Below are 20,745 nucleotides of genomic sequence, written 5' to 3' on the forward strand. Positions count from 1 at the left end.
CTAGCACAAAGGGAACGGGTTGCAGGAGAATCTTTTACTCTAGTTTCTCAGTGTGTTTCCTAGTGCCGGTTTGAAGTTCCTGCAGTTTTCACTGTAAAACCGAGTTGGAGCTAGTACCTCCCCATCTATATGTATGGATTGGAGTTTGCAACTGAAGAGAAACTTTGTGTTCCCAACAAGCTAGGTGAAGGACGGCTTTCACACACACTTATATCTCAGAACTGAGCATGTGGAGAGACGTTCGTTCATCTAGCACAAAGGGAACGTGTTGCAGGAGAAACTTTTACTCTGGATTCTCAGTCTGTTTCCTAGTGCCGGTTTGATGTTCCTGCAGTTTTCACTGTAAAACCGATTGGAGCTAGTACCTCCCCATATACATGTATGAAGTGGAGTTTGCACCTGAAGAGAAACTTTATGTTCCCAACAAGCTGGGTGAAGGACGGCTTTCACACACACTTATCTCTCAGAACTGAGCATGTGGAGAGACGTTCGTTCATCTAGCACAAAGGGAACGGGTTGCAGGAGAAACTTTTACTCTAGTTTCTCAGTGTGTTTCCTAGTGCTGGTTTGAAGTTCCTGCAATTTTCACTGTAAAACCGAGTTGGAGCTAGTACCTCCCCATCTATATGTATGGATTGGAGTTTGCAACTGAAGAGAAACTTTGTGTTCCCAACAAGCTATATGAAGGACGGCATTCACGCACACTTTTCTCTCAGAACTGAGCATGTGGAGAGACGTTCGTTCATCTGGCACAAAGGGAACGGGTTGCAGGAGAAACTTTTACTGTGGTGTCTCAGTCTGTTTCCTACTGCCGGTTGATGTTCCTGCAGTTTTCACTGTAAAACCGAGTTGGAGCTTGTACCTCCCCATATATATGTATGGTGTGGAGTTTGCAACTGAAGAGAAACTTTGTGTTCCCAACAAGCTAGGTGAAGGACGGCTTTCACACACACTTATCTCTCAGAACTGAGAACTTGGAGAGACGTTCGTTCATCTAGCACAAAGGGAACGGGTTGCAGGAGAAACTTTTACTCTGGTTTCTCAGTCGGTTTCCTAGTGCCGGTTTGAAGTTCCTGCAGTTTTCACGGTAAAACCGAGTTGGAGCTAGAACCTCCCCATATATATTTATGGATTGCAGTTTGCAAATGACGAGAAACTTTGTGTTCCAAACAAGCTAGGTGAAGGATGGCTTTCACACACACTTATCTCTCAGAACTGAGCATGTGGAGAGACGTTCGTTCATCTAGCACAAAGGGAACGGGTTGCAGGAGAAACTTTTTCTCTTTTTTCTCAGTCTGTTTCCTAGTGCCGCTTTGAAGTTCCTGCAGTTTTCACTGTAAAACCGAGTTGGAGCTTTTACCTCCCCATATATATGTATGGAGTGGTGTTTGCAACTGAAGAGAAACTTTGTGTTCCCAACAAGCTAGGTGAAGGACGGCTTTCACACACACTTATCTCTCAGAACTGAGCATGTGGAGAGACATTCGTTCATCTAGCACAAAGGGAACGGGTTGCAGGAGAAATTTATACTCTGGTCTCTCAGTGTGTTTCCTAGTGCCGGTTTGAAATTCCTGCAGATTTCACTGTAAAACGGAGTTGGAGCTTGTACCTCCCCATATATATTTATGGAGTGGAGTTGGCAACTGAAGAGAAACTTTGTGTTCCCAACAAGCTAGGTGAAGGACGGCTTTCACACACACTTATCTCTCAGAACTGAGCATGTGGAGAGACGTTCGTTCGTCTAGCAAAAAGGGAACGCGTTGCAGGAGAAACTTTTACTCTGGATTCTCAGTCTGTTTCCTAGTGCCGTTTTGATGTTCCTGCAGTTTTCACTGTAAAACAGAGTTGGAGCTAGTACCTTCCCATATATATGTATGGAGTGGAGTTTGCAACTGAAGAGAAACTTTGTGTTCCCAACAAGCTAGTTGAAGGGCGGCTTTCACACACACTTATCTCTCAGAACTGAGCATGTGGAGAGACGTTCGTTCATCTAGCACAAAGGGAACGGGTTGCAGGAGAAACTTTTACTGTGGTTTCTCAGTGTGTTTCCTAGTGCCGGTTTGATGTTCCTGCAGTTTTCACTGTAAAACCTAGTTGGAGCTAGTACCTCCCCATATGTATGTACGGAGTGGAGTTTGCAACTGAAGAGAATCTTTGTGTTCCCAACAAGCTAGGTGAAGGGCGGCATTCACACACACTTATCTCTCAGAACTGAGCATGTGGAGAGACGTTCGTTCATCTAGCACAAAGGGAACGGGTTGCAGGAGAAACTTTTACTCTGGTTTCTCAGCAGGTTTCCTAGTGCCGGTTTGAAGTTCCTGCAGTTTTCACTGTAAAACCGAGTTGGAGCTTGTACCTCCCCATATATATGTATGGAGTGGAGTTTGCAACTGAAGAGAAACTTTGTGTTCCCAACAAGCTAGGTGAAGGACGGCTTTCACACACACTTATCTCTCAGAACTGAGCATGTGGAGAGACGTTCGTTCATCTAGCACAAAGGGAACGGGTTGCAGGAGAAACTTTTACTCTGGTTTCTCAGTCTGTTTCTTAGTGCCGGTTTGATGTTCCTGCAGTTTTCACTGTAAAACCGAGTTGGAGCTAGTACCTCCCCATATATATGTATGGAGTGGAGTTTGAAACTGAAGAGAAACTTTGTGTTCCCAACAAGTTAGGTGAAGGACGGCTTTCACACACACTTATCTCTCAGAACTGAGCATGTGGAGAGTCGTTCGTTCATCTAGCACAAAGGGAACGGGTTGCAGGAGAAACTTTTACTCTGGTTTCTCAGTCTGTTTCCTAGTGCCGGTTTGAAGTTCCTGCAGTTTTCACTGTAAAACCGAGTTGGAGCTAGTACTTCCCCATATATATGTATGGAGTGGAGTTTGCAAATGAAGAGAAACTTTGTGTTCCCAACAAGCTGGGTGAAGGACGGCTTTCTCACACACTTATCTCTCAGAACTGAGCATGTGGAAAGACGTTCGTTCATCTAGCACAAAGGGAACGGGTTGCAGGAGAATCTTTTACTCTAGTTTCTCAGTGTGTTTCCTAGTGCCGGTTTGAAGTTCCTGCAGTTTTCACTGTAAAACCGAGTTGGAGCTAGTACCTCCCCATCTATATGTATGGATTGGAGTTTGCAACTGAAGAGAAACTTTGTGTTCCCAACAAGCTAGGTGAAGGACGGCTTTCACACACACTTATATCTCAGAACTGAGCATGTGGAGAGACGTTCGTTCATCTAGCACAAAGGGAACGTGTTGCAGGAGAAACTTTTACTCTGGATTCTCAGTCTGTTTCCTAGTGCCGGTTTGATGTTCCTGCAGTTTTCACTGTAAAACAGAGTTGGAGCTAGTACCTTCCCATATATATGTATGGAGTGGAGTTTGCAACTGAAGAGAAACTTTGTGTTCCCAACAAGCTAGGTGAAGGACGGCTTTGACACACACGTATCTCTCAGAACTGAGCATGTGGAGAGACATTCGTTCATGTAGCACAAACGGAACGGGTTGCAGGAGAAACTTTTACTCTGGTTTCTCAGTCTGTTTCCTAGTGCCGGTTTGAAGTTCCTGCAGTTTTCACTGTAAAACCGATTGGAGCTCGTACCTCCCCATATACATGTATGAAGTGGAGTTTGCAACTGAAGAGAAACTTTATGTTCCCAACAAGCTAGGTGAAGGACGGCTTTCACACACACTTATCTCTCAGAACTGAGCATGTGGAGAGACGTTCGTTCATCTAGCACAAAGGGAACGGGTTGCCGGAGAAACTTTTACTGTGGTGTCTCAGTCTGTTTCCTAGTGCCGGTTTGATGTTCCTGCAGTTTTCACTGTAAAACCTAGTTGGAGCTAGTACCTCCCCATATGTATGTACGGAGTGGAGTTTGCAACTGAAGAGAATCTTTGTGTTCCCAACAAGCTAGGTGAAGGGCGGCATTCACACACACTTATCTCTCAGAACTGAGCATGTGGAGAGACGTTCGTTCATCTAGCACAAAGGGAACGGGTTGCAGGAGAAACTTTTACTCTGGTTTCTCAGCCGGTTTCCTAGTGCCGGTTTGAAGTTCCTGCAGTTTTCACTGTAAAACCGAGTTGGAGCTTGTACCTACCCATATATATGTATGGAGTGGAGTTTGAAACTGAAGAGAAACTTTGTGTTCCCAACAAGTTAGGTGAAGGACGGCTTTCACACACACTTATCTCTCAGAACTGAGCATGTGGAGAGACGTTCGTTCATCTAGCACAAAGGGAACGGGTTGCAGGAGAATCTTTTACTCTAGTTTCTCAGTGTGTTTCCTAGTCGGTTTGAAGTTCCTGCAGTTTTCACTGTAAAACCGAGTTGGAGCTAGTACCTCCCCATCTATATGTATGGATTGGAGTTTGCAACTGAAGAGAAACTTTGTGTTCCATCAAGCTAGGTGAAGGACGGCTTTCACACACACTTATATCTCAGAACTGAGCATGTGGAGAGACGTTCGTTCATCTAGCACAAAGGGAACGTGTTGCAGGAGAAACTTTTACTCTGGTTTCTCAGTCTGTTTCCTAGTGCCGGTTTGAAGTTCCTGCAGTTTTCACTGTAAAACCGATTGGAGCTCGTACCTCCCCATATACATGTATGAAGTGGAGTTTGCAACTGAAGAGAAACTTTATGTTCCCAACAAGCTAGGTGAAGGACGGCTTTCACACACACTTATCTCTCAGAACTGAGCATGTGGAGAGACGTTCGTTCATCTAGCACAAAGGGAACGGGTTGCAGGAGAAACTTTTACTCTAGTTTCTCAGTGTGTTTCCTAGTGCTGGTTTGAAGTTCCTGCAATTTTCACTGTAAAACCGAGTTGGAGCTAGTACCTCCCCATATATATGTATGGAGTGGAGTTTGCAACTGAAGAGAAACTTTGTGTTCCCAACAAGCTATGTGAAGGACGGCATTCACGCACACTTTTCTCTCAGAACTGAGCATGTGGAGAGATGTTCGTTCATCTGGCACAAAGGGAACGGGTTGCAGGAGAAACTTTTACTGTGGTGTCTCAGTCTGTTTCCTACTGCCGGTTGATGTTCCTGCAGTTTTCACTGTAAAACCGAGTTGGAGCTTGTACCTCCCCATATATATGTATGGTGTGGAGTTTGCAACTGAAGAGAAACTTTGTGTTCCCAACAAGCTAGGTGAAGGACGGCTTTCACACACACTTATCTCTCAGAACTGAGAACTTGGAGAGACGTTCGTTCATCTAGCACAAAGGGAACGGGTTGCAGGAGAAACTTTTACTCTGGTTTCTCAGTCGGTTTCCTAGTGCCGGTTTGAAGTTCCTGCAGTTTTCACGGTAAAACCGAGTTGGAGCTAGCACCTCCCCATATATATTTATGGATTGCAGTTTGCAAATGACGAGAAACTTTGTGTTCCAAACAAGCTAGGTGAAGGATGGCTTTCACACACACTTATCTCTCAGAACTGAGCATGTGGAGAGACATTCGTTCATCTAGCACAAAGGGAACGGGTTGCAGGAGAAATTTATACTCTGGTCTCTCAGTGTGTTTCCTAGTGCCGGTTTGATGTTCCTGCAGTTTTCACTGTAAAACAGAGTTGGAGCTAGTACCTTCCCATATATATGTATGGAGTGGAGTTTGCAACTGAAGAGAAACTTTGTGTTCCCAACAAGCTAGTTGAAGGGCGGCTTTCACACACACTTATCTCTCAGAACTGAGCATGTGGAGAGACGTTCGTTCATCTAGCACAAAGGGAACGGGTTGCAGGAGAAACTTTTACTGTGGTTTCTCAGTGTGTTTCCTAGTGCCGGTTTGATGTTCCTGCAGTTTTCACTGTAAAACCTAGTTGGAGCTAGTACCTCCCCATATGTATGTACGGAGTGGAGTTTGCAACTGAAGAGAATTTTTGTGTTCCCAACAAGCTAGGTGAAGGGCGGCATTCACACACACTTATCTCTCAGAACTGAGCATGTGGAGAGACGTTCGTTCATCTAGCACAAAGGGAACGGGTTGCAGGAGAAACTTTTACTCTGGTTTCTCAGCAGGTTTCCTAGTGCCGGTTTGAAGTTCCTGCAGTTTTCACTGTAAAACCGAGTTGGAGCTTGTACCTCCCCATATATATGTATGGAGTGGAGTTTGCAACTGAAGAGAAACTTTGTGTTCCCAACAAGCTAGGTGAAGGGCGGCTTTCACACACACTTATCTCTCAGAACTGAGCATGTGGAGAGACGTTCGTTCATCTAGCACAAAGGGAACGGGTTGCAGGAGAAACTTTTACTCTGGTTTCTCAGTCTGTTTCTTAGTGCCGGTTTGATGTTCCTGCAGTTTTCACTGTAAAACCGATTTGGAGTTTGTACCTCCCCATATATATGTATGGAGTGGAGTTTGAAACTGAAGAGAAACTTTGTGTTCCCAACAAGTTAGGTGAAGGACGGCTTTCACACACACTTATCTCTCAGAACTGAGCATGTGGAGAGTCGTTCGTTCATCTAGCACAAAGGGAACGGGTTGAAGGAGAAACTTTTACTCTGGTTTCTCAGTCTGTTTCCTAGTGCCGGTTTGAAGTTCCTGCAGTTTTCACTGTAAAACCGAGTTGGAGCTAGTACTTCCCCATATATATGTATGGAGTGGAGTTTGCAAATGAAGAGAAACTTTGTGTTCCCAACAAGCTGGGTGAAGGACGGCTTTCTCACACACTTATCTCTCAGAACTGAGCATGTGGAAAGACGTTCGTTCATCTAGCACAAAGGGAACGGGTTGCAGGAGAATCTTTTACTCTAGTTTCTCAGTGTGTTTCCTAGTGCCGGTTTGAAGTTCCTGCAGTTTTCACTGTAAAACCGAGTTGGAGCTAGTACCTCCCCATCTATATGTATGGATTGGAGTTTGCAACTGAAGGGAAACTTTGTGTTCCCAACAAGCTAGGTGAAGGACGGCTTTCACACACACTTATATCTCAGAACTGAGCATGTGGAGAGACGTTCGTTCATCTAGCACAAAGGGAACGTGTTGCAGGAGAAACTTTTACTCTGGATTCTCAGTCTGTTTCCTAGTGCCGGTTTGATGTTCCTGCAGTTTTCACTGTAAAACAGAGTTGGAGCTAGTACCTTCCCATATATATGTATGGAGTGGAGTTTGCAACTGAAGAGAAACTTTGTGTTCCCAACAAGCTAGGTGAAGGAAGGCTTTGACACACACGTATCTCTCAGAACTGAGCATGTGGAGAGACATTCGTTCATGTAGCACAAACGGAACGGGTTGCAGGAGAAACTTTTACTCTGGTTTCTCAGTCTGTTTCCTAGTGCCGGTTTGAAGTTCCTGCAGTTTTCACTGTAAAACCGATTGGAGCTCGTACCTCCCCATATACATGTATGAAGTGGAGTTTGCAACTGAAGAGAAACTTTATGTTCCCAACAAGCTAGGTGAAGGACGGCTTTCACACACACTTATCTCTCAGAACTGAGCATGTGGAGAGACGTTCGTTCATCTAGCACAAAGGGAACGGGTTGCCGGGGAAACTTTTACTGTGGTGTCTCAGTCTGTTTCCTAGTGCCGGTTTGATGTTCCTGCAGTTTTCACTGTAAAACCTAGTTGGAGCTAGTACCTCCCCATATGTATGTACGGAGTGGAGTTTGCAACTGAAGAGAATCTTTGTGTTCCCAACAAGCTAGGTGAAGGGCGGCATTCACACACACTTATCTCTGAGAACTGAGCATGTGGAGAGACGTTCGTTCTTCTAGCACAAAGGGAACGGGTTGCAGGAGAAACTTTTACTCTGGTTTCTCAGCCGGTTTCCTAGTGCCGGTTTGAAGTTCCTGCAGTTTTCACTGTAAAACCGAGTTGGAGCTAGTACCTCCCCATATATATGTATGGAGTGGAGTTTGCAACTGAAGAGAAACTTTGTGTTCCCAACAAGCTAGGTGAAGGACGGCTTTCACACACACTTATCTCTCAGAACTGAGCATGTGGAGAGACGTTCGTTCATCTAGCACAAAGGGAACGGGTTGCAGGAGAAACTTTTACTCTGGATTCTCAGTCTGTTTCCTAGTGCCGGTTTGATGTTCCTGCAGTTTTCACTGTAAAACAGAGTTGGAGCTAGTACATTCCCATATATATGTATGGAGTGGAGTTTGCAACTGAAGAGAAACTTTGTGTTCCCAACAAGCTAGTTGAAGGGCGGCTTTCACACACACTTATCTCTCAGAACTGAGCATGTGGAGAGACGTTCGTTCATCTAGCACAAAGGGAACGGGTTGCAGGAGAAACTTTTACTGTGGTTTCTCAGTGTGTTTCCTAGTGCCGGCTTGATGTTCCTGCATTTTTCACTGTAAAACCGAGTTGGAGCTTGTACCTCCCCATATATATGTATGGAGTGGAGTTTGCAACTGAAGAGAAACTTTGTGTTCCCAACAAGCTAGGTGAAGGACGGCTTTGACACACACGTATCTCTCAGAACTGAGCATGTGGAGAGACATTCGTTCATGTAGCACAAACGGAACGGGTTGCAGGAAAAACTTTTACTCTGGTTTCTCAGTCTGTTTCCTAGTGCCGGTTTGAAGTTCCTGCAGTTTTCACTGTAAAACCGATTGGAGCTAGTACCTCCCCATATACATGTATGAAGTGGAGTTTGCACCTGAAGAGAAACTTTATGTTCCCAACAAGCTGGGTGAAGGACGGCTTTCACACACACTTATCTCTCAGAACTGAGCATGTGGAGAGACGTTCGTTCATCTAGCACAAAGGGAACGGGTTGCCGGGGAAACTTTTACTGTGGTGTCTCAGTCTGTTTCCTAGTGCCGGTTTGATGTTCCTGCAGTTTTAACTGTAAAACCTAGTTGGAGTTAGTACCTCCCCATATGTATGTATGGAGTGGAGTTTGCAACTGAAGAGAATCTTTGTGTTCCCAACAAGCTAGTTGAAGGGCGGCATTCACACACATTTATCTCTCAGAACTGAGCATGTGGAGAGACGTTCGTTCATCTAGCACAAAGAGAACGTGTTGCAGGAGAAACTTTTACTCTGGTTTCTCAGTCTGTCTCCTAGTGCCGGTTTGAAGTTCCTGCAGTTTTCACTGTAAATCCAAGTTGGAGCAAGTACCTCCCCATATATATGTATGGAGTGGAGTTTGCAACTGAAGAGAAACTTTGTGTTCCCAACAAGCTAGGTGAAGGACGGCTTTCACACACACTTATCTCTCAGAACTGAGCATGTGGAGAGACGTTCGTTCATCTAGCACAAAGGGAACGGGTTGCAGGAGAAACTTTTACTCTGGTTTCTCAGTCTGTTTCCTAGTGCTGGTTTGAATTTCCTGCACTTTTCACTGTAAAACCGAGTTGGAGCTAGTACCTCCCCATCTATATGTATGGATTGGAGTTTGCAACTGAAGAGAAACTTTGTGTTCCCAACAAGCTAGGTGAAGGACGGCTTTCACACACACTTATCTCTCAGAACTGAGCATGTGGAGAGACGTTCGTTCATCTAGCACAAAGGGAACGGGTTGCAGGAGAAACTTTTACTGTGGTTTCTCAGTGTGTTTCCTAGTGCCGGTTTGATGTTCATGCAGTTTTCACTGTAAAACCGAGTTGGAGCTAGTACCTCCCCATATATATATATGAAGTGGAGTTTGCAACTGAGGAGAAAATTTGTGTTCCCAACAAGCTAGTTGAAGGGCGGCTTTCACACACACTTATCTCTCAGAACTGAGCATGTGGAGAGACTTTCATTCATCTAGCACAAAGTGAACGGGTTGCAGGAGAAACTTTTACTCTGGTTTCTCTGTCTGTTTCCTAGTGCCGGCTTGATGTTCCTGCATTTTTCACTGTAAAACCGAGTTGGAGCTTGTACCTCCCCATATATATGTATGGAGTGGAGTTTGCAACTGAAGAGAAACTTTGTGTTCCCAACAAGCTAGGTGAAGGACGGCTTTGACACACACGTATCTCTCAGAACTGAGCATGTGGAGAGACATTCATTCATGTAGCACAGACGGAACTGGTTGCAGGAGAAAATTTTACTCTGGATTCTCAGTCTGTTTCCTAGTGCCGGTTTGAAGTTCCTGCAGTTTTCACTGTAAATCCGAGTTGGAGCTAGTACCTCCCCATATATATGTATGGAGTGGAGTTTGAAATTGAAGATAAACTTTGTGTTCCCAACAAGCTAGGTGAAGGACGGCTTTCACACACACTTATCTCTCAGAACTGAGCATGTGGAAAGACGTTCGTTCATCTAGCACAAAGGGAACGGGTTGCAGGAGAAACTTTTACTCTAGTTTCTCAGTGTGTTTCCTAGTGCTGGTTTGAAGTTCCTGCAGTTTTCACTGTAAAACCGAGTTGGAGCTAGTACCTCCCCATCTATATGTATGGATTGGAGTTTGCAACTGAAGAGAAACTTTGTGTTCCCAACAAGCTATGTGAAGGATGGCATTCACGCACACTTTTCTCTCAGAACTGAGCATGTGGAGAGACGTTCGTTCATCTGGCACAAAGGGAACGGGTTGCAGGAGAAACTTTTACTCTGGTTTCTCAGTCTGTTTCCTAGTGCCGGTTTGAAGTTCCTGCAGTTTTCACTATAAAACCGAGTTTGAGCTAGTACCTCCCCATATATATGTATGGAGTGGAGTTTGCAACTGAAGAGAAACTTTGTGTTCCCAACAAGCTGGGTGAAGGACGGCTTTCACACACACTTATCTCTCAGAACTGAGCATGTGGAAAGACGTTCGTTCATCTAGCACAAAGGGAACGGGTTGCAGGAGAAACTTTTACTCTGGTTTCTCAGTCTGTTTCCTAGTGCCGGTTTGATGTTCCTGCAGTTTTCACTGTAAAACCGAGTTGGAGCTAGTACCTCCCCATATATATGTATGGGTTGGAGTTTGCAACTGAAGAGAAACTTTGTGTTCCAAACAAGCTAGGTGAAGGACGGCTTTCACACACACTTATCTCTCAGAACAGAGCATGTGGAGAGACGTTCGTTCATCTAGCACAAAGGGAACGGGTTGCAGGAGAAACTTTTACACTGGTTTCTCAGTTTCCTATTGCCAGTTTGAAGTTCCTTCAGTTTTCACTGTAAAACCAAGTTGGAGCTAGTACCTCCCCATATATATGTATGGAGTGGAGTTTGCAACTGAAGAGAAACTTTGTGTTCCCAACAAGCTAGTTGAAGGGCGGCTTTCACACACACTTATCTCTCAGAACTGAGCATGTGGAGAGACGTTCATTCATCTAGCACAAAGGGAACGGGTTGCAGGAGAAACTTTTACTCTGGTTTCTCTGTCTGTTTCCTAGTGCCGGCTTGATGTTCCTGCATTTTTCACGGTAAAACCGAGTTGGAGCTTGTACCTCCCCATATATATGTATGGAGTGGAGTTTGCAACTGAAGAGAAACTTTGTGTTCCCAACAAGCTAGGTGAAGTACGGCTTTGACACACACGTATCTCTCAGAACTGAGCATGTGGAGAGACATTCATTCATGTAGCACAGACGGAACGGGTTGCAGGAGAAAATTTTACTCTGGTTTCTCAGTCTGTTTCCTAGTGCCGGTTTGAAGTTCCTGCAGTTTTCACTGTAAAAACGATTGGAGCTAGTACCTCCCCATATGTATGTATGGAGTGGAGTTTGCAACTGAAGAGAATCTTTGTGTTCCCAACAAGCTAGGTGAAGGGCGGCATTCACACACACTTATCTCTCAGAACTGAGCATGTGGAGAGACGTTCGTTCATGTAGGACAAAGAGAACGTGTTGCAGGAGAAACTTTTACTCTGGTTTCTCAGTCTGTTTCCTAGTGAAGGTTTGAAGTTCCTGCAGTTTTCACTGTAAAACCGAGTTGGAGCTAGTACCTCCCAATATATATGTATGGATTGGAGTTTGCAACTAAAGAGAAACTTTGTGTTCCCAACAAGCTATGTGAAGGATGGCATTCACGCACACTTTTCTCTCAGAACTGAGCATGTGGAGAGACGTTCGTTCATCTGGCACAAAGGGAACGGGTTGCAGGGGAAACTTTTACTCTGGTTTCTCTGTCTGTTTCCTAGTGCCGGTTTGAAGTTCCTGCAGTTTTCACTGTAAAACCGAGTTTGAGCTAGTACCTCCCCATATATATGTATGGAGTGGAGTTTGCAACTGAAGAGAAACTTTGTGTTCCCAACAAGCTGGGTGAAGGACGGCTTTCACACACACTTATCTCTCAGAACTGAGCATGTGGAAAGACGTTCGTTCATCTAGCACAAAGGGAACGGGTTGCAGGAGAAACTTTTACTCTGGTTTCTCAGTCTGTTTCCTAGTGCCGGTTTGATGTTCCTGCAGTTTTCACTGTAAAACCGAGTTGGAGCTAGTACCTCCCCATATATATGTATGGGTTGGAGTTTGCAACTGAAGAGAAACTTTGTGTTACCAACAAGCTAGGTGAAGGACGGCTTTCACACACACTTATCTCTCAGAACTGAGCATGTGGAGAGACGTTCGTTTATCTAGCACAAAGGGAACGAGTTGCAGGAGAAACTTTTACTCTAGTTTCTCAGTGTGTTTCCTAGTGCTGGTTTGAAGTTCCTGCAGTTTTCACTGTAAAACCGAGTTGGAGCTAGTACCTCCCCATCTATATGTATGGATTGGAGTTTGCAACTGAAGAGAAACTTTGTGTTCCCAACAAGCTATGTGAAGGATGGCATTCACGCACACTTTTCTCTCAGAACTGAGCATGTGGAGAGACGTTCGTTCATCTGGCACAAAGGGAACGGGTTGCAGGAGAAACTTTTACTCTGGTTTCTCAGTCTGTTTCCGAGTGCCGGTTTGAAGTTCCTGCAGTTTTCACTGTAAAACCGAGTTTGAGCTAGTACCTCCCCATATATATGTATGGAGTGGAGTTTGCAACTGAAGAGAAACTTTGTGTTCCCAACAAGCTGGGTGAAGGACGGCTTTCACACACAGTTATCTCTCAGAACAGAGCATGTGGAGAGACGTTCGTTCATCTAGCACAAAGGGAACGGGTTTCAGGACAAATTTTACACTGGTTTCTCAGTTTCCTAGTGCCAGTTTGAAGTTCCTGCAGTTTTCACTGTAAAACCAAGTTGGAGCTACTACCTCCCCATATATATGTATGGAGTGGAGTTTGCAACTGAAGAGAAACTTTGTGTTCCCAACAAGCTAGGTGAAGGACGGCTTTCACACACACTTATCTCTCAGAACTGAGCATGTGGAGAGACGTTCGTTCATCTAGCACAAATGGAATGGGTTTCAGGAGAAACTTTTACTCTGGTTTCTCAGTCTGTTTCCTAGTGCCGGTTTGAAGTTCCTGCAGTTTTCACTGTAAAACCGAGTTGGAGCTAGTACCTCGCAATATATCTGTATGGAGTGGAGTTTGCATCTGAAGAGAAACTTTGTGTTCCCAACAAGCTAGTTGAAGGGCGGCTTTCACACACACTTATCTCTCAGAACTGAGCATGTGGAGAGACGTTCGTTCATCTAGCACAAAGGGAACGGGTTGCAGGAGAAACTTTTACTCTGGTTTCTCAGTCTGTTTCCTAGTGCCGGTTTGAAGTTCCTGCAGTTTTCACTGTAAAACCGAGTTGGAGCTAGTACCACCCCATATATATGTATGGAGTGGAGTTTGCAACTGAAGAGAAACTTTGTGTTCCCAACAAGCTGGGTGAAGGACGGCTTTCACACACACTTATCTCTCAGAACTGAGCATGTGGAAAGACGTTCGTTCATCTAGCACAAAGGGAACGGGTTGCAGGAGAAACTTTTACTCTGGTTTCTCAGTCTGTTTCCTAGTGCCGGTTTGATGTTCCTGCAGTTTTCACTGTAAAACCGAGTTGGAGCTAGTACCTCCCCATATATATGTATCGGTTGGAGTTTGCAACTGAAGAGAAACTTTGTGTTACCAACAAGCTAGGTGAAGGACGGCTTTCACACACACTTATCTCTCAGAACAGAGCATGTGGAGAGACGTTCGTTCATCTAGCACAAAGGGAACGGGTTGCAGGAGAAACTTTTACACTGGTTTCTCAGTTTCCTATTGCCAGTTTGAAGTTCCTTCAGTTTTCACTGTAAAACCAAGTTGGAGCTAGTACCTCCCCATATATATGTATGGAGTGGAGTTTGCAACTGAAGAGAAACTTTGTTTTCCCAACAAGCTAGGTGAAGGACGGTTTTCACACACACATATTTCTCAGAACTGAGCATGTGGAGAGACGTTCGTTCATCTAGCACAAGGGGAATGGGTTGCAGGAGAAACTTTTACTCTGGTTTCTCAGTCTGTTTCCTAGTGCCGGTTTGAAGTTCCTGCATTTTTCACTGTAAAACAGAGTTGGAGCTATTACCTCGCAATATATCTGTATGGAGTGGAGTTTGCAACTGAAGAGAAACTTTGTGTTCCCAACAAGCTAGTTGAAGGGCGGCTTTCACACACACTTATCTCTCAGAACTGAGCATGTGGAGAGACGTTCGTTCATTTAGCACAAAGGGAACGGGTTGCAGGAGAAACTTTTACTCTGGTTTCTCAGTCTGTTTCCTAGTGCCGGTTTGAAGTTCCTGCAGTTTTCACTGTAAAACCGAGTTGGAGCTAGTACCTCCCCATATATATGTATGGGTTGGAGTTTGCAACTGAAGAGAAACTTTGTGTTACCAACAACCTAGGTGAAGGACGGCTTTCACACACACTTATCTCTCAGAACAGAGCATGTGGAGAGACGTTCGTTCATCTAGCACAAAGGGAACGGGTTGCAGGAGAAACTTTTACTCTGGTTTCTCAGTTTCCTATTGCCAGTTTGAAGTTCCTGCAGTTTTCACTGTAAAACCAAGTTGGAGCTAGTACCACCCCATATATATGTATGGAGTGGAGTTTGCAACTGAAGAGAAACTTTGTGTTCCCAACAAGCTTGGTGAAGGACGGTTTTCACACACACATATTTCTCAGAACTGAGCATGTGGAGAGACGTTCGTTCATCTAGCACAAGGGGAATGGGTTGCAGGAGAAACTTTTACTCTGGTTTCTCAGTCTGTTTCCTAGTGCTGGTTTGAAGTTCCTGCAGTTTTCACTGTAAAACCGAGTTGGAGCTAGTACCTCCCCATCTATATGTATGGATTGGAGTTCGCAACTGAAGAGAAACTTTGTGTTCCCAACAAGCTGGGTGAAGGACGGCTTTCACACACACTTATCTCTCAGAACTGAACATGTGGAGAGACGTTCGTTCATCTAGCACAAAGGGAACGGTTTGCAGGAGAAACTTTTACTCTGGTTTCTCAGTCTGTTTCCTAGTGCCGGTTTGATGTTCCTGCAGTTTTCACTGTAAAACAGAGTTGGAGCTAGTACCTCGCAATATATCTGTATGGAGTGGAGTTTGCAACTGAAGAGAAACTTTGTGTTCCCAACAAGCTAGTTGAAGGGCGGCTTTCACACACACTTATCTCTCAGAACTGAGCATGTGGAGAGACGTTTATTCATCTAGCACAAAGGGAACGGGTTGCAGGAGAAACTTTTACTCTGGTTTCTCTGTCTGTTTCCTAGTGCCGGCTTGATGTTCCTGCATTTTTCACGGTAAAACCGAGTTGGAGCTTGTACCTCCCCATATATATGTATGGAGTGGAGTTTGCAACTGAAGAGAAACTTTGTGTTCCCAACAAGCTAGGTGAAGTACGGCTTTGACACAAACGTATCTCTCAGAACTGAGCATGTGGAGAGACATTCATTCATGTAGCACAGACGGAACGGGTTGCAGGAGAAAATTTTACTCTGGTTTCTCAGTCTGTTTCCTAGTGCCGGTTTGAAGTTCCTGCAGTTTTCACTGTAAAAACGATTGGAGCTAGTACCTCCCCATATGTATGTATGGAGTGGAGTTTGCAACTGAAGAGAATCTTTGTGTTCCCAACAAGCTAGGTGAAGGGCGGCATTCACACACACTTATCTCTCAGAACTGAGCATGTGGAGAGACGTTCGTTCATCTAGGACAAAGAGAACGTGTTGCAGGAGAAACTTTTACTCTGGTTTCTCAGTCTGTTTCCTAGTGCCGGTTTGAAGTTCCTGCATTTTTCACTGTAAAACCGAGTTGGAGCTAGTACCTCCCCATATATATGTATGGAGTGGAGTTTGAAACTGAAGAGAAACTTTGTGTTCCCAACAAGCTAGGTGAAGGACGGCTTTCACACACACTTATCTCTCAGAACTGAGCATGTGGAGAGACGTTCGTTCATCTAGCACAAAGGGAACGGGTTGCAGGGGAAACTTTTACTCTAGTTTCTCAGTGTGTTTCCTAGTGCTGGTTTGAAGTTCCTGCAGTTTTCACTGTAAAACCGAGTTGGAGCTAGTACCTCCCCATCTATATGTATGGATTGGAGTTTGCAACTGAAGAGAAACTTTGTGTTCCCAACAAGCTATGTGAAGGATGGCATTCACGCACACTTTTCTCTCAGAACTGAGCATGTGGAGAGACGTTCGTTCATCTGGCACAAAGGGAGCGGGTTGCAGGAGAAACTTTTACTCTGGTTTCTCAGTCTGTTTCCTAGTGCCGGTTTGAAGTTCCTGCAGTTTTCACTGTAAAACCGAGTTTGAGCTAGTACCTCCCCATATATATGTATGGAGTGGAGTTTGCAACTGAAGAGAAACTTTGTGTTCCCAACAAGCTGGGTGAAGGACGGCTTTCACACACACTTATCTCTCAGAACTGAGCATGTGGAGAGACATTCATTCATGTAGCACAGACGGAACGGGTTGCAGGAGAAAATTTTACTCTGGTTTCTCAGTCTGTTTCCTAGTGCCGGTTTGAAGTTCCTGCAGTTTTCACTGTAAAACCGAGTTGGAGCTAGTACCTCCCCATCTATATGTATGGATTGGAGTTTGCAACTGAAGAGAAACTTTGTGCTCCCAACAAGCTATGTGAAGGATGCCATTCACGCACACTTTTCTCTCAGAACTGAGCATGTGGAGAGACGTTCGTTCATCTGGCACAAAGGGAACGGGTTGCAGGAGAAATTTTACTCTGGTTTCTCAGTCTGTTTCCTAGTGCCGGTTTGAAGTTCCTGCAGTTTTCAATGTAAAACCGAGTTGGAGCTAGTACCTCCCCATATATATGTATGGAGTGGAGTTTGCAACTGAAGAGAAACTTTGTGTTCCCAACAAGCTGGGTGAAGGACGGCTTTCACACGCACTTATCTCTCAGAACTGAGCATGTGGAAAGACGTTCGTTCATCTAGAACAAAGGGAATGGTTTGCAGGAGAAACTTTTACTCTGGATTCTCAGTCTGTTTCCTAGTGCCGGTTTGATGTTCCTGCAGTTTTCACTGTAAAACAGAGTTGGAGCTAGTACCTTCCCATATATATGTATGGAGTGGAGTTTGCAACTGAAGAGAAACTTTGTGTTCCCAACAAGCTAGGTGAAGGAAGGCTTTGACACACACGTATCTCTCAGAACTGAGCATGTGGAGAGACATTCGTTCATGTAGCACAAACGGAACGGGTTGCAGGAGAAACTTTTACACTGGTTTCTCAGTCTGTTTCCTAGTGCCGGTTTGAAGTTCCTGCAGTTTTCACTGTAAAACCGATTGGAGCTCGTACCTCCCCATATACATGTATGAAGTGGAGTTTGCAACTGAAGAGAAACTTTATGTTCCCAACAAGCTAGGTGAAGGACGGCTTTCACACACACTTATCTCTCAGAACTGAGCATGTGGAGAGACGTTCGTTCATCTAGCACAAAGGGAACGGGTTGCCGGGGAAACTTTTACTGTGGTGTCTCAGTATGTTTCCTAGTGCCGGTTTGATGTTCCTGCAGTTTTCACTGTAAAACCTAGTTGGAGCTAGTACCTCCCCATATGTATGTACGGAGTGGATTTTGCAACTGAAGAGAATCTTTGTGTTCCCAACAAGCTAGGTGAAGGGCGGCATTCACACACACTTATCTCTCAGAACTGAGCATGTGGAGAGACGTTCGTTCATCTAGCACAAAGGGAACGGGTTGCAGGAGAAACTTTTACTCTGGTTTCTCAGCCGGTTTCCTAGTGCCGGTTTGAAGTTCCTGCAGTTTTCACTGTAAAACCGAGTTGGAGCTAGTACCTCCCCATATATATGTATGGAGTGGAGTTTGCAACTGAAGAGAAACTTTGTGTTCCCAACAAGCTAGGTGAAGGACGGCTTTCACACACAATTATCTCTCAGAACTGAGCATGTGGAGAGACGTTCGTTCATCTAGCACAAAGGGAACGGGTTGCAGGAGAAACTTTTACTCTGGATTCTCAGTCTGTTTCCTAGTGCCGGTTTGATGTTCCTGCAGTTTTCACTGTAAAACAGAGTTGGAGCTAGTACCTTCCCATATATATGTATGGAGTGGAGTTTGCAACTGAAGAGAAACTTTGTGTTCCCAACAAGCTAGTTGAAGGGCGGCTTTCACACACACTTATCTCTCAGAACTGAGCATGTGGAGAGACGTTCGTTCATCTAGCACAAAGGGAACGGGTTGCAGGAGAAACTTTTACTGTGGTTTCTCAGTGTGTTTCCTAGTGCCGGTTTGATGTTCATGCAGTTTTCACTGTAAAACCGAGTTGGAGCTAGTACCTCCCATATATATATATGAAGTGGAGTTTGCAACTGAGGAGAAAATTTGTGTTCCCAACAAGCTAGTTGAAGGGCGGCTTTCACACACACTTATCTCTCAGAACTGAGCATGTGGAGAGACGTTCGTTCATCTAGCACAAAGGGAACAGGTTGCAGGAGAATCTTTTACTCTGGTTTCTCTGTCTGTTTCCTAGTGCCGGCTTGATGTTCCTGCATTTTTCACTGTAAAACCGAGTTGGAGCTTGTACCTCCCCATATATATGTATGGAGTGAGTTTGCAACTGAAGAGAAACTTTGTGTTCCCAACAAGCTAGGTGAAGGACGGCTTTGACACACACGTATCTCTCAGAACTGAGCATGTGGAGAGACATTCGTTCATGTAGCACAAACGGAACGGGTTGCAGGAAAAACTTTTACTCTGGTTTCTCAGTCTGTTTCCTAGTGCCGGTTTGAAGTTCCTGCAGTTTTCACTGTAAAACCGATTGGAGCTAGTACCTCCCCATATACATGTATGAAGTGGAGTTTGCACCTGAAGAGAAACTTTATGTTCCCAACAAGCTGGGTGAAGGACGGCTTTCACACACACTTATCTCTCAGAACTGAGCATGTGGAGAGACGTTCGTTCATCTAGCACAAAGGGAACGGGTTGCCGGGGAAACTTTTACTGTGGTGTCTCAGTCTGTTTCCTAGTGCCGGTTTGATGTTCCTGCAGTTTTAACTGTAAAACCTAGTTGGAGTTAGTACCTCCCCATATGTATGTATGGAGTGGAGTTTGCAACTGAAGAGAATCTTTGTGTTCCCAACAAGCTAGTTGAAGGGCGGCATTCACACACATTTATCTCTCAGAACTGAGCATGTGGAGAGACGTTCGTTCATCTAGCACAAAGAGAACGTGTTGCAGGAGAAACTTTTACTCTGGTTTCTCAGTCTGTCTCCTAGTGCCGGTTTGAAGTTCCTGCAGTTTTCACTGTAAATCCAAGTTGGAGCAAGTACCTCCCCATATATATGTATGGAGTGGAGTTTGCAACTGAAGAGAAACTTTGTGTTCCCAACAAGCTAGGTGAAGGACGGCTTTCACACACACTTATCTCTCAGAACTGAGCATGTGGAGAGACGTTCGTTCATCTAGCACAAAGGGAACGGGTTGCAGGAGAAACTTTTACTGTGGTTTCTCAGTGTGTTTCCTAGTGCTGGTTTGAATTTCCTGCACTTTTCACTGTAAAACCGAGTTGGAGCTAGTACCTCCCCATCTATATGTATGGATTGGAGTTTGCAACTGAAGAGAAACTTTGTGTTCCCAACAAGCTAGGTGAAGGACGGCTTTCACACACACTTATCTCTCAGAACTGAGCATGTGGAGAGACGTTCGTTCATCTAGCACAAAGGGAACGGGTTGCAGGAGAAACTTTTACTGTGGTTTCTCAGTGTGTTTCCTAGTGCCGGTTTGATGTTCATGCAGTTTTCACTGTAAAACCGAGTTGGAGCTAGTACCTCCCCATATATATATATGAAGTGGAGTTTGCAACTGAGGAGAAAATTTGTGTTCCCAACAAGCTAGTTGAAGGGCGGCTTTCACACACACTTATCTCTCAGAACTGAGCATGTGGAGAGACGTTCATTCATCTAGCACAAAGTGAACGGGTTGCAGGAGAAACTTTTACTCTGGTTTCTCTGTCTGTTTCCTAGTGCCGGCTTGATGTTCCTGCATTTTTCACTGTAAAACCGAGTTGGAGCTTGTACCTCCCCATATATATGTATGGAGTGGAGTTTGCAACTGAAGAGAAACTTTGTGTTCCCAACAAGCTAGGTGAAGGACGGCTTTGACACACACGTATCTCTCAGAACTGAGCATGTGGAGAGACATTCATTCATGTAGCACAGACGGAACTGGTTGCAGGAGAAAATTTTACTCTGGATTCTCAGTCTGTTTCCTAGTGCCGGTTTGAAGTTCCTGCAGTTTTCACTGTAAATCCGAGTTGGAGCTAGTACCTCCCCATATATATGTATGGAGTGGAGTTTGAAATTGAAGATAAACTTTGTGTTCCCAACAAGCTAGGTGAAGGACGGCTTTCACACACACTTATCTCTCAGAACTGAGCATGTGGAAAGACGTTCGTTCATCTAGCACAAAGGGAACGGGTTGCAGGAGAAACTTTTACTCTAGTTTCTCAGTGTGTTTCCTAGTGCTGGTTTGAAGTTCCTGCAGTTTTCACTGTAAAACCGAGTTGGAGCT

The sequence above is a fragment of the Camelus bactrianus genome, chromosome 23 (genome assembly GCF_048773025.1).
Source record: "Camelus bactrianus isolate YW-2024 breed Bactrian camel chromosome 23, ASM4877302v1, whole genome shotgun sequence".
Classification (NCBI taxonomy): Eukaryota; Metazoa; Chordata; class Mammalia; order Artiodactyla; family Camelidae; genus Camelus; species Camelus bactrianus.